The sequence below is a fragment of the Adiantum capillus-veneris genome, chromosome 21 (assembly GCF_014529385.1).
Source record: "Adiantum capillus-veneris isolate H3 chromosome 21, ASM1452938v2, whole genome shotgun sequence".
NCBI classification, from domain to species: domain Eukaryota; kingdom Viridiplantae; phylum Streptophyta; class Polypodiopsida; order Polypodiales; family Pteridaceae; genus Adiantum; species Adiantum capillus-veneris.
In genome coordinates, this window is record NC_140951.1 from 25,343,914 (window position 1) to 25,354,368 (window position 10,455).

General features: G+C 39.5%; 1 pseudogene; it reads right to left on the minus strand.

Moving 5' to 3' along the window:
* Nucleotides 1-1,583: 1,583 nt before the first annotated feature.
* LOC147430672 (uncharacterized) lies at nucleotides 1,584-2,884 on the minus strand (annotated as a pseudogene).
* Between the last annotated feature and the right edge of the window lie 7,571 nt (nucleotides 2,885-10,455).

Below are 10,455 nucleotides of genomic sequence, written 5' to 3' on the forward strand. Positions count from 1 at the left end.
GCAATACCATTGAAAATCAAGGACGAGATCTCACATATAAGCATCCCATTCATAAACATCCCCCAACCATAAGCATCCCACTCATAAGCATCACTAGCTATGAGCTACACACTCAGCAGCATTATCCCAACAATAAACATCAATAACCAATATATTGTATCACAACCACAAACATCTCCAACCATGAGCATCATCATCCTAGCCATAAACAACACAATTGTAAGCATCATCCCAGCCATAAATGTAACCAGCCATAAGCATCATCCCAACCATAAACGTCACTAACCATAAGCATCACAACCATATCATCAGCATGATGGCAAGAATATCCCAGCCATAAGCATTACACTTATATCATCACCAAGCATAAGCTTGATGGCCATGGACATCCCAACCATAAGCATCACAACCATGTCATCACTAATCATAAGCATGATGGGGCTTAGCCATAAACATACGAGCCATAATAATCACATCCAAAAAAATCCCAACCATAAGCATCTAGCCGCACTAACATACATAATAGCAACCATCTCCATATCAAAATCCAGCACACCTGCTTAAAATCAACAAAAAAAATTGCACATCCAACATCAGCTCTCCATCATTACCCCATTCACTCTGCAAAAGAGAGAAAACCTTGCTAGTGCTAACACCTTACATCATTCCATCATCAATCAAAATTTTCATTATTGACTACCTTTTAGACTCGCTAAAGATATACCGGCTAGTCTTTGCTCCGTTTCTCCACAGCATGATAGCATCTTCAAATGCATAATCTCTTAGCGGTGGGCCTTCAATGGATATGCGCATGAGTGCATCAAGATTCGAAGTGCTCAAATGACTGCGTAGTCTAGTTTTGATCAAATTTTTCACACTAAAACCTCGTTCACATGCAGTTGTACTAGCACATTGCAACATAGAAAGTTCAGCAAGTTTCAAAAGCATGAGATACTTTTCTCTGGTATTAGGGTTTCTACCAATAGAGATCCAAGTATATTTCAAACTCCTTCCGTTCTACTCATATGGTGCTTGCTCTCTGAAGACCTCAAATTCTCTTTTTGCACAAACCTTGTCAACGAGAGGCTCAATGATCTCTCATTTCAAAACTTTTGGCTCGCCATAAAAAGCCAATAGCTTATCAATCATGTCATAACCAAATTGCTTATAGGCAATATCATATGGAAAAGAACAAGGAGAAAAGGCTTTGAAGCATCCAAGAAGACCCATATCAGGAAACCTCTCATGAAAATTTTCAATTATAAACTGATAGGACTGCTTTTGAAAGGCTATTGCATTATCCAAATCCTTACCACATATCTCTCTCGATCTCAACAGATCTATACATATTACCACGTATAGATTCATGAAGTGCCGCAAGCTGTCCAATGCGTGGTCCATAGTGTGCAATGATTGGATACTCCAAATGATCAAGAATTGAAGCATTCATATCAACAACGGGTACCTTTATAAATTGTGGAGTGATTAAACATATTTCAGCTTCAATGAGACCAACCACAATTGTCACATCAACAAAAGTACCTTGAAAGACTTTTAACAAAAGAGCAAGACGCTGTAAAATGTCAGCCCATAAAGTGCAAGCTGTACATAAACTGAAAATCTGTCACCTTCTCAAACAAGGATGGACTATGTGCTTTCAAAAAGACCAACAATGGCTCCAAAGACTCACACACTTTATGAACACATGATGATCGGCTCAACCATCTTACCTTATGTATGCGGCTCATCTGCAACACTATACATGCAGACTCAATCTCTAATTCTTTCAATTAAGCACTTTTGATGGCACTCTTACTAAATGTTGATGCAATCTCATTAACAATGTGATCAATGGATTGTGCATATTCACCTCCTTTTATAGCGTCACAACTAAACATAAACTAGCCCGATGTGCTATGCAATGAATAGAGGTCATAAACAGATTTTCTTGTTTGAAACGAGTTGTCACCCCATTCAAGCAACCACTCATGGCTGAGGCACCATCTGTGCCTATGCATACCATCTTGTCACGATCTGATTGCATCTCTGCTAAAAAAAAACTTGCACGCTCATGCAAATGGTGGGCTATACCCTCCTCAACCTCCATCAATCATAGAAAGACTGTAACAGGCTCTGAATCCTCAATGATAGATGCATAGACAATCATATGTTGATCTAAACTCACATCGGTAGATTCATCCATCATTATGCATTAAAAATTCAAAGCCTTAAGACGTTGCAAAATATTTCTTAACAAATCCTCGCTAATATAATGCACAAAAGAGCTACATGACTTATCATTTTGATAAAGATCCCTCATCAAATAAGGACATTCACAAATTTCTAATAAGTCAAGCGTAGATGTAAACTTACTGAATGCCAAGTCCTCTTTTGCTACATGGTAGGCTGCAACAAACAGTCTCTTGGTACTCACCATAGCCACGTCTGCTCGTTTTTGAACCCCATCATCTATGGTCATCTTGCTTTTCCCAAACATGTAGTGTGCATCTTGATGCGCCCTGGTGCCTGCATGTTTGGTCAATGCACTATGTTGCATATTGATAGAACCATTCTTACCAAACTCACTCCTTGAATTCTTGACCTGCCTGCAATACTTACAAAAAATTCTAGCACTTAAAGGCTCAAAATCTGCCCATTCAAAAGCACCATTACCTCCAGCCCAAGCAGGATTCCATGCAAGTCTATGTATGGATTTTTGAGACTCAGAATCTTTATTGTCACTTCCTACCAAATTACTGCTTTCTTGCACTTGCACCTCCTCGATGGAAGAGCCATCTTTCATACGATGTCTCTTCTTTATTTTCTTGGAAGGGGGTGGCTCGTTCGTGAAGCGTGGCATTGCCCATAGTGTTCTTTGAGCCATGATAATCTGCACGTAATAGAAGAGGACGCCTTGCAATCGAATACATGAGGCCAAGCTGTGCAAAATGCACATTGCGCAAACTTTCTAAACTTTGAATTTTCCTTTTGCCAAAGCTCTGAAGGTCGTTATCTAAGAGTGCGGGGCAGCGAGTGCTGTAATGAAATTGATATTTCTATTAATTATTGCAGCTGACAGGTGGAAAAGGCTTGATCGAGCTAGGCCTATGCATACGGAAATATAGTATTAATTATTGCAGCTGACAGGTGGAAAAGGCCTGACCGAGCTAGGCCTACGCATACGGAAATATCAATTCCATTACAAGTCCAGGCTGCAGCGCAGTAGCTGGGTCTTCAGTAATTCCTATCAATGCGCACCAGGCCTTCCAGAAGCAGGAGTCAAGACTCGCCGACTCGGATCATGACTCATGACTTGGGTCACTAGGTGCGACACAGCTGTTAACAGGCTTTCAATGGAACTTGGCTCTTAACTTGCGTTGCAATCAAACAAAGGTTGGAGTCTGGAGTCTGGAGTCTGGACTAACCTGGAGTTTGTGCAATAGGATGGCCGTTGAGTCTGAGGCACTAAGCAGGTTTCACCAACGAGACGGGGCTCGGCAGGCAGCACTGCGGTAGGCCATGATTCACTGTCAAGACTCAGCCCCGCGGCACGCCTTCGAGTCTTGCAGCTCGCTGCCCTCGCACAAGCTCGCAGCCTCGCTGCCCTCACACAGGCTCGCAGTCTTGCTGCCCTCGCACAGGCTTGTCACTTGCAGACTCGCAGTCTCACACAGACAAGGCGCGCACCAACCCCCCCAATTTTGAAAATTACAGACGCGACTTCAATTACTTCAAATTCAACTCAGAGAAAAATTAAGAGTCGAGTGACGAGTCAACTTTTGAAATTTAGAAAAGTAATGTTAAAAATTAAAATTAAAAAGCTAAAAAATAGCCTCTCTAGCATGTGATCCTTTTCCAGACTCCAGAGGGTCAGAGCTCTTAAATCCAAGATGGATTCAGTCTTATAATAAAAAAATATCCAGAGTCTTTCCAACCTATTTATTGTTTAGAAATTAGTTTATACTATATACTATATAGTTAAAACTTATAAATATTATACCTACTAAACTATCATCACTCCTTGAAAATAAAGACGTCTATTTTTTCAAGCCTTTAAATCGAAGGTGTCTTTAGTCCAGCCCTTGAAAATAAAGGAATTAGGATGTTTTTTGACCGGTTTTGTCCAAGGGAAGGTTCTCACCAGAACCGGTTTTCAAGAATTTGAGCCGGTTAAAATGCATTGGACCGGTTTTTTCCAGACACTGACACACCGACCTCTCTACACACGCACACACACAGCCACGTGAGCTCACTCTCTATCTATCACTTCTAGTAGTCGACACAAGAGATCAACCTCACGAACATTGACAACACACACACTCTTTCTCTACCCCTCATTTGCACGGCTATACCCACACTGCACTGCCAACCAACCTTACCTTTTCTCATTTGTGAGCAGTCGCGGCATACAATATTTTACTTTCTTTTTCAGCCACCAAGGTCCAAAACTCTCCCTCAACTCTCCCTCAACTGCATGGCACCCACAACCACCCACCTCTAGATCGGGAACAGCATGCTATGCATGCCGGCGCCAACCACAACACACACACACACTCACACACGTACGTTTGTGTTTGTAGAAGTCCACACCAAACAACAGGAGAGTCTGCACTGTAGATGGTTGCAGAGTACTATTTTATATGATCCACAACATCTTCATGATGTTTTCAAAAGAGATTCAGCTTTTGTCGCAGCATGAGGATCAAGATCACAACCAAATCCGCTAAGTCATGCTGCAGACCAATATGATGCCGTTCCAGAATGCAATCAAGTTGAGTGTGAGATTTCCAGTTTGCCCTCTCAAGACTCCATAACTCCTCTGTTGGCAGTGCGATTAAATCATAATCATCAATGTATGGAAACTCACAAACAAGCCATCATGAGCAGATGCTTTTCTCAAAGAGGCACGTGAGGATGGGTGAAGCGACAAATGATCAGAGGATCTTAACGTCAGTGGAGTACCTGCAACAGTCTTGGATATTTGGGAACCTAGCCCATGAGGATAATTATAAAGAGCATAAACACATGAGAGACGATGCAGATAGGGCCGTCTACCTCTCCCTCCCTCTAGGATCTCAATCTTTCTCTTTCTCTCTCTCTCTATCTACAGCAGCTCCAAACCACTAGCTCTCTCTCCCTCTCTCAGTAAGACTAATTACAGAGGTGGACAATGACAAAGCTCTTCAGCGCGACGACTGTAATATTTTCTTTCACTAGGCCGGCTGTCAGACATCCTAGGGCATTGACGATGACGATAATGATGCGTTTTTCGGCTTTCAATTTATTCTTTTCACTTTGCTTCATTTTATTTTTGTACCCAGACATTATAATAGATTCATAAGGATTGTATCACTCTGGTCCCATAGCCCTTTTGGAAACGGGTCATATAACATTGCATTTTAGTTCGCTCTCTTTCTTTCCTCTCCCAGTACGCCGACCTATAGAGGTGGACATTGACGCACTCTTCAGTGCCCACTACCATATTTTATCAGACATACGCCCGTTGCTGAGCATTCTCACGCAGTGACGATGGTGATACTGGTCTAGTCCGACAATTTTAAACTTTTACTTTCAATCTTTCACTTCACTTAATTTTATTTTTGTACCCAATTAGCATTGGTTTAGGTCCGCAACGATTGTATTAGTTTGGTGTCATGGCCTTTTGAAGACGGTTAATACAACATTTCATTTCATTTCTCTCTCTTTTTCCCCCCCAACTTCGCAACAGAACACCCTCCCACTCACCATGTGGCTATCATTGGGCTATGGTGGAGTCTAGGTTTCCACAATCTTGTGTGAAGAATTTGCTCACTGCAACATTTCTTCATCCAAGTAAGACGCAAGCGGCAATATCTAGTGGATTCTTGTTATTGTTGTTTCTCTGATGTATTTTTGTGAGAAACCATTTCTTCTTAGGCGCTTGTGATATGCCTCGTAGTTTGTCTAAAATATACAGTGGACCCCTATTTGAGTTTAGCTTTATATGCATAGCGATGGTTTGGGAAAAATCTCAATACTTCATCAATAAGTCCTACAATTTTACTAGCTTGAATAGTGTAACTACCTCTATCCAAACATGATTGATGTGAGAATCTGTTAATTTAGCAACCTCATGATTCACATTAGTATAAGTTGGTAACTCCTTTAAATTATGGTAAGTTTTAACATTATATTTGACTAAATACCCAAGCATTCCTACTCTACAACACCCCTGCTATAAACTTGGGATGTGACCACTTTTTGAATCTTGTATGCTAATGACACTACATGCTCTTTTTGTGATTTATTTCATCAATTGACGTATAAAAAGTCATAGCCTCATTTGTAGGGCTTAAAAATTGATGCACTTATAACATTGTAAATACTTTCTTGATTATGTCTTTTTTAAATAGCTCCTTCTTATATTTTTTTTGTTAGTTCCTGTAGCACTTGTCAACGCCATCACCTTTCTTAGGTTTACCACAAGTTTAAGGAAATTCCAGTCTCCATTTTTATTACACTTCACAAAATGATTTTGATAATGCTCTTCATTTTATTTTATTTTATTTGCCAGTTTCTAACTTGTTTATTGTCTAAGACTCCCAAAAATTGATGCAGACCATAATGTGACGTAGTCAGAAAAGTCATTTCCTTACTTTATTATGCAAACTTATTTTAAGGCTTTAGTGATAATATACTCACCATGTTCTATCAGATTTTCCAATATCTACCTTCTTGGCTAATCAATCAAACATCTTAATTAACCCATATCTTACTACTTACTGGTCGACTATACTAGCACTGTCATACAAGATTGTGCCAAACTCCTAGATGTGTTTGCTTATACCATTCAAAGAGAAACTGGGCTCTCTTGACATGCATACATAGATACCCAATCAATATCCTGTTGGTATGTACAACAAACACATTAGTGTTCTTTTTATATTTCATTTGTCTAATTAATTGACTTCTAAGCGGAATACTCACACACTCTTACGGCCAAAGTTTCTCATTCATTTAAAGGATTTTTTATTAAGATCATTGGTCATTAAGCTATACAGCTACTCATGCTAGCTCAGGTGCTCTAGGATAATGAACAACAGTTTGTAAGTACCCTCCTACTTAAACATGCTCTAAATTGGTTTCACACATGTGCTTAATGTTATATTTTTATGTCTAGCCGAGTCCATTGGTCATGGACACACAGATTTGCTGATTTAGGCAGTGTGTAGATACTCATCTTGGTGCAGATCTACCGATTTAGGCAGCACATCGATCAATTGCAGATTCATGATTTTTTAAAAACAATATCAAATGCAGATTCACTGATTTAGGCAGCATTAGTGCAAATTCAACGATTTAGGCAACACGTCTTATTGGTGTAGATTCACCGATCTAGGTAACACCAATCATGAAATCATGTTGCAGTGGTGGCTGGACATCACTGTAGCTGGTATAATTTTGTTACCCGGGTATACAAAATGAAGGATATTTGGATTTGGATTTGAAATGGGTACATGTTGGTAGATGGTTGGGTTTGGATTTGGATTTGGGATGGATATATGTTGATTTTCTCTTGTGATAGTGTTGAACTTGAGATTGATGAGCATTGATTATTGAATGAAGAGTGTGACCAATGATATCCTGATTCATCAAGGTATGACATATACTGCTTATTCTAGTGGTATGGGACACTAGAATAGGTAGTATGTGGATGATGGTAGGGATAATCAATGTTGTTTAGTTTCATTTTTGTACTATATGCTATTTTTTTGACACAGATTTCTAATCACTATTTTTGACAAGTATTGTTTGTAGATTTCTTATCTTTGTAACTGAGGACAGTTGCTTTTCAGTGTAGACATATGTTATGGAATTGATATTTTACTATCTGTTATAGCTAACAAGTGGAAAAGGCTTGACCCATATAGGCCTATGCAAACAGATATATATATATATATATTGTATGTACATTCTATTATTCAAGTACTCTTTTATGAGCTTTGGCCATTTATGACCGACCGGCCAGTTTGTACTCAATTTGACCATTCAAGAAATCTATAAGTCAAATACGTGCTAGAGGGAAATGGTCACTCTTGCACGGGGGGAGATTGCACCCAATGCCCATGTCTTTCTTCTCTCCTCTCCTATCTTCTCTCTCGTTATGCGGGTGTAGCACTCCAACCTAGGAGGTACACCTACACGTGCTCTTTTGCTCTCTCTCTCTCTATCTATCTATCTAGTGCAGTGTATGTGCGATTGCCAGGTATGCAGACTCTTGTATTTCATTGTATGTAGCATATTATTTTTATATTTTGTAGGCCCCTCCATGTCTCCAATTGTAGAACAATTTACGCAATCGTAGAATTCATCATACCTATTATTGAGAGTATTTTGGGTGCCAATGGCAACAAGATTGAACTAAAACTAGATTTTCATGGGCTATTCTGACCAATTGATATAGTAGCTTATGAATGAGAATGCTTGGTTCATGTTTTTGTATTGATAATTATAGCAATTGGCTGAAATTAGATTCCTTAGTTATTGTACCCAGCTTCCCCTTTGGTAGGCTACCTACAAAGCTTCCCCTCTGGTAGGCTACCTACAAAGAGCCATGAAGATTTGGTAGAGAGAGAGAGAGAGAGAGAGAGAGAGAGAGAGAGAGAGAGAGAGGAGAGAGGAGAGATTTGTGGAGAGAAACAAAATTACATGAGATGTGGATGAAGCAGCTCCTATCCATGAGGCAGTGGGGGTTAAGGTATGGTAGGACGGTGCCATGAATGTGGCTGGGAGAAAAAGACTTGAGATGAGAAGGAAGCTCAGAAGGATGGCCGTCTCTAGTGAATCACTGAGTATATTACAACCAAAGAAACTTGGAGAAGAAGAGGGAGAGTGGCCATAATCCAAATGATGATCAATCTTGAAGGTAAGGGAAACACATCAACAAAGGACTGGCAAAAGGGAAGACCAAGGTTGAAGGGGTATACACCATGGGAGTAAAGTGCGCTAGGCATGGTGAAGCTTCCCAAAAGGAAGGTAAGATGAAGACCATACACAAAATAGCATGGAAAGTAATAGGTTTTGCAAGAAAGATTTTTTTGAGGGGTTCTTTAGAAATAAGGTGTAGCTAGCTATACAAGCATATGTCGTGGCTTTACAAGCTGGCACCCCTTTAAGAAGGGTTTTTGCTATTGAGGATATGTGCTCTCATCTTGTTGTGCATTGTGCATTAGTGTTGGACTCTACGGCACTCCACCATGATTAATTAAATAAAATTTGACTCTTATACTAATCTCATCCAGCATGAGCAACATGAATTAGATATGCTTAACTCTTCCAACTTGAGTGTAATTCTAATAGCTATGACTCTTAGCATAGAGTATAATAAGGCTTGATGTTTTGGGACTAGAGTTTTGCTCATTTATTGGCTCATTAGTTCTTCTCTGACTATGATAAAGAGTGTTTTTTGCACCCTGGAGACTTGAATTTTTATATTCTTGTGCTTATTACAAACATTTATTTAGGTAAAAGTAAGCTTGAATCATCATAAAGAGGGTTAGTGAAGAACCAAGTTGGCATTGAGGGTTTCTTTTGCCATACCCATTTCATCATCTTTGAATCTTGGTTGAGCTGTCCTTCTTTGACAGTGAAGACTCCATTGTTTATTTGATTCGCCATTTAAGCTTGTGGAAAGGAGTCTTTGATGTTGTTGTAGGCCTGTGTTGATTGTCGGCACTTGTCTATTGACTCAAAGCGTTGGAAGACTTAGAAATCCAAATCTCTTTATGACCTTTGTAGCTTTCTTAATGAATTTTCTTGGCATAAGGTTGTGTTGATCTCTTGATATCTTCCTGCAATATTGTAAAAATTGCAGTTGGCCTATGGTTGATTGGTAGCCAAATTTGCGGTTGGCCTGTATAGAACCTTTGTCCAAGAAGAAGATTATTTGGAGTCCATGTATGCTTCATATCTTCTTGACAGTTGTGGTAGACTTTAGTAGCATTTGGTGTTGTTCTATTGTCTAACCACTTCTTCGGTATCCTAGGACAGTATCGAGGTTGATACCTAGTGGGCCTTGTTTCTTGGGAGGGTCTTAATTTTACTTCATATGCCTTGCTCTTTGGTTTTGGTACCCATATCTATCTATTACCTCTATAGTAATCTTGTTCTTTTAAACTCCATTGTGATGCTATCCATCCCATGTGTTTATATTTTTGTGTTGATTTTTTGTCTCCAATCCACATTGGATCATTGATTTTTACTAGATTGCTCGGAAGAAACACTTTCTTTGACTTTCTTGATTACTTGGGTTGATATACCTTTGCTTTTTTGGGTGGCTCCTAGAGGTTTTGTTTAGGTCAACAATTGACCTAAGGTTTCTAAATCCTGACTTACTTGAAGAAGTTGATCCATGTAGCTTCTTTGATTAGAGGCATATGATGTTGTAACTTTAGTGCTTGTCATTTGCATGTACAC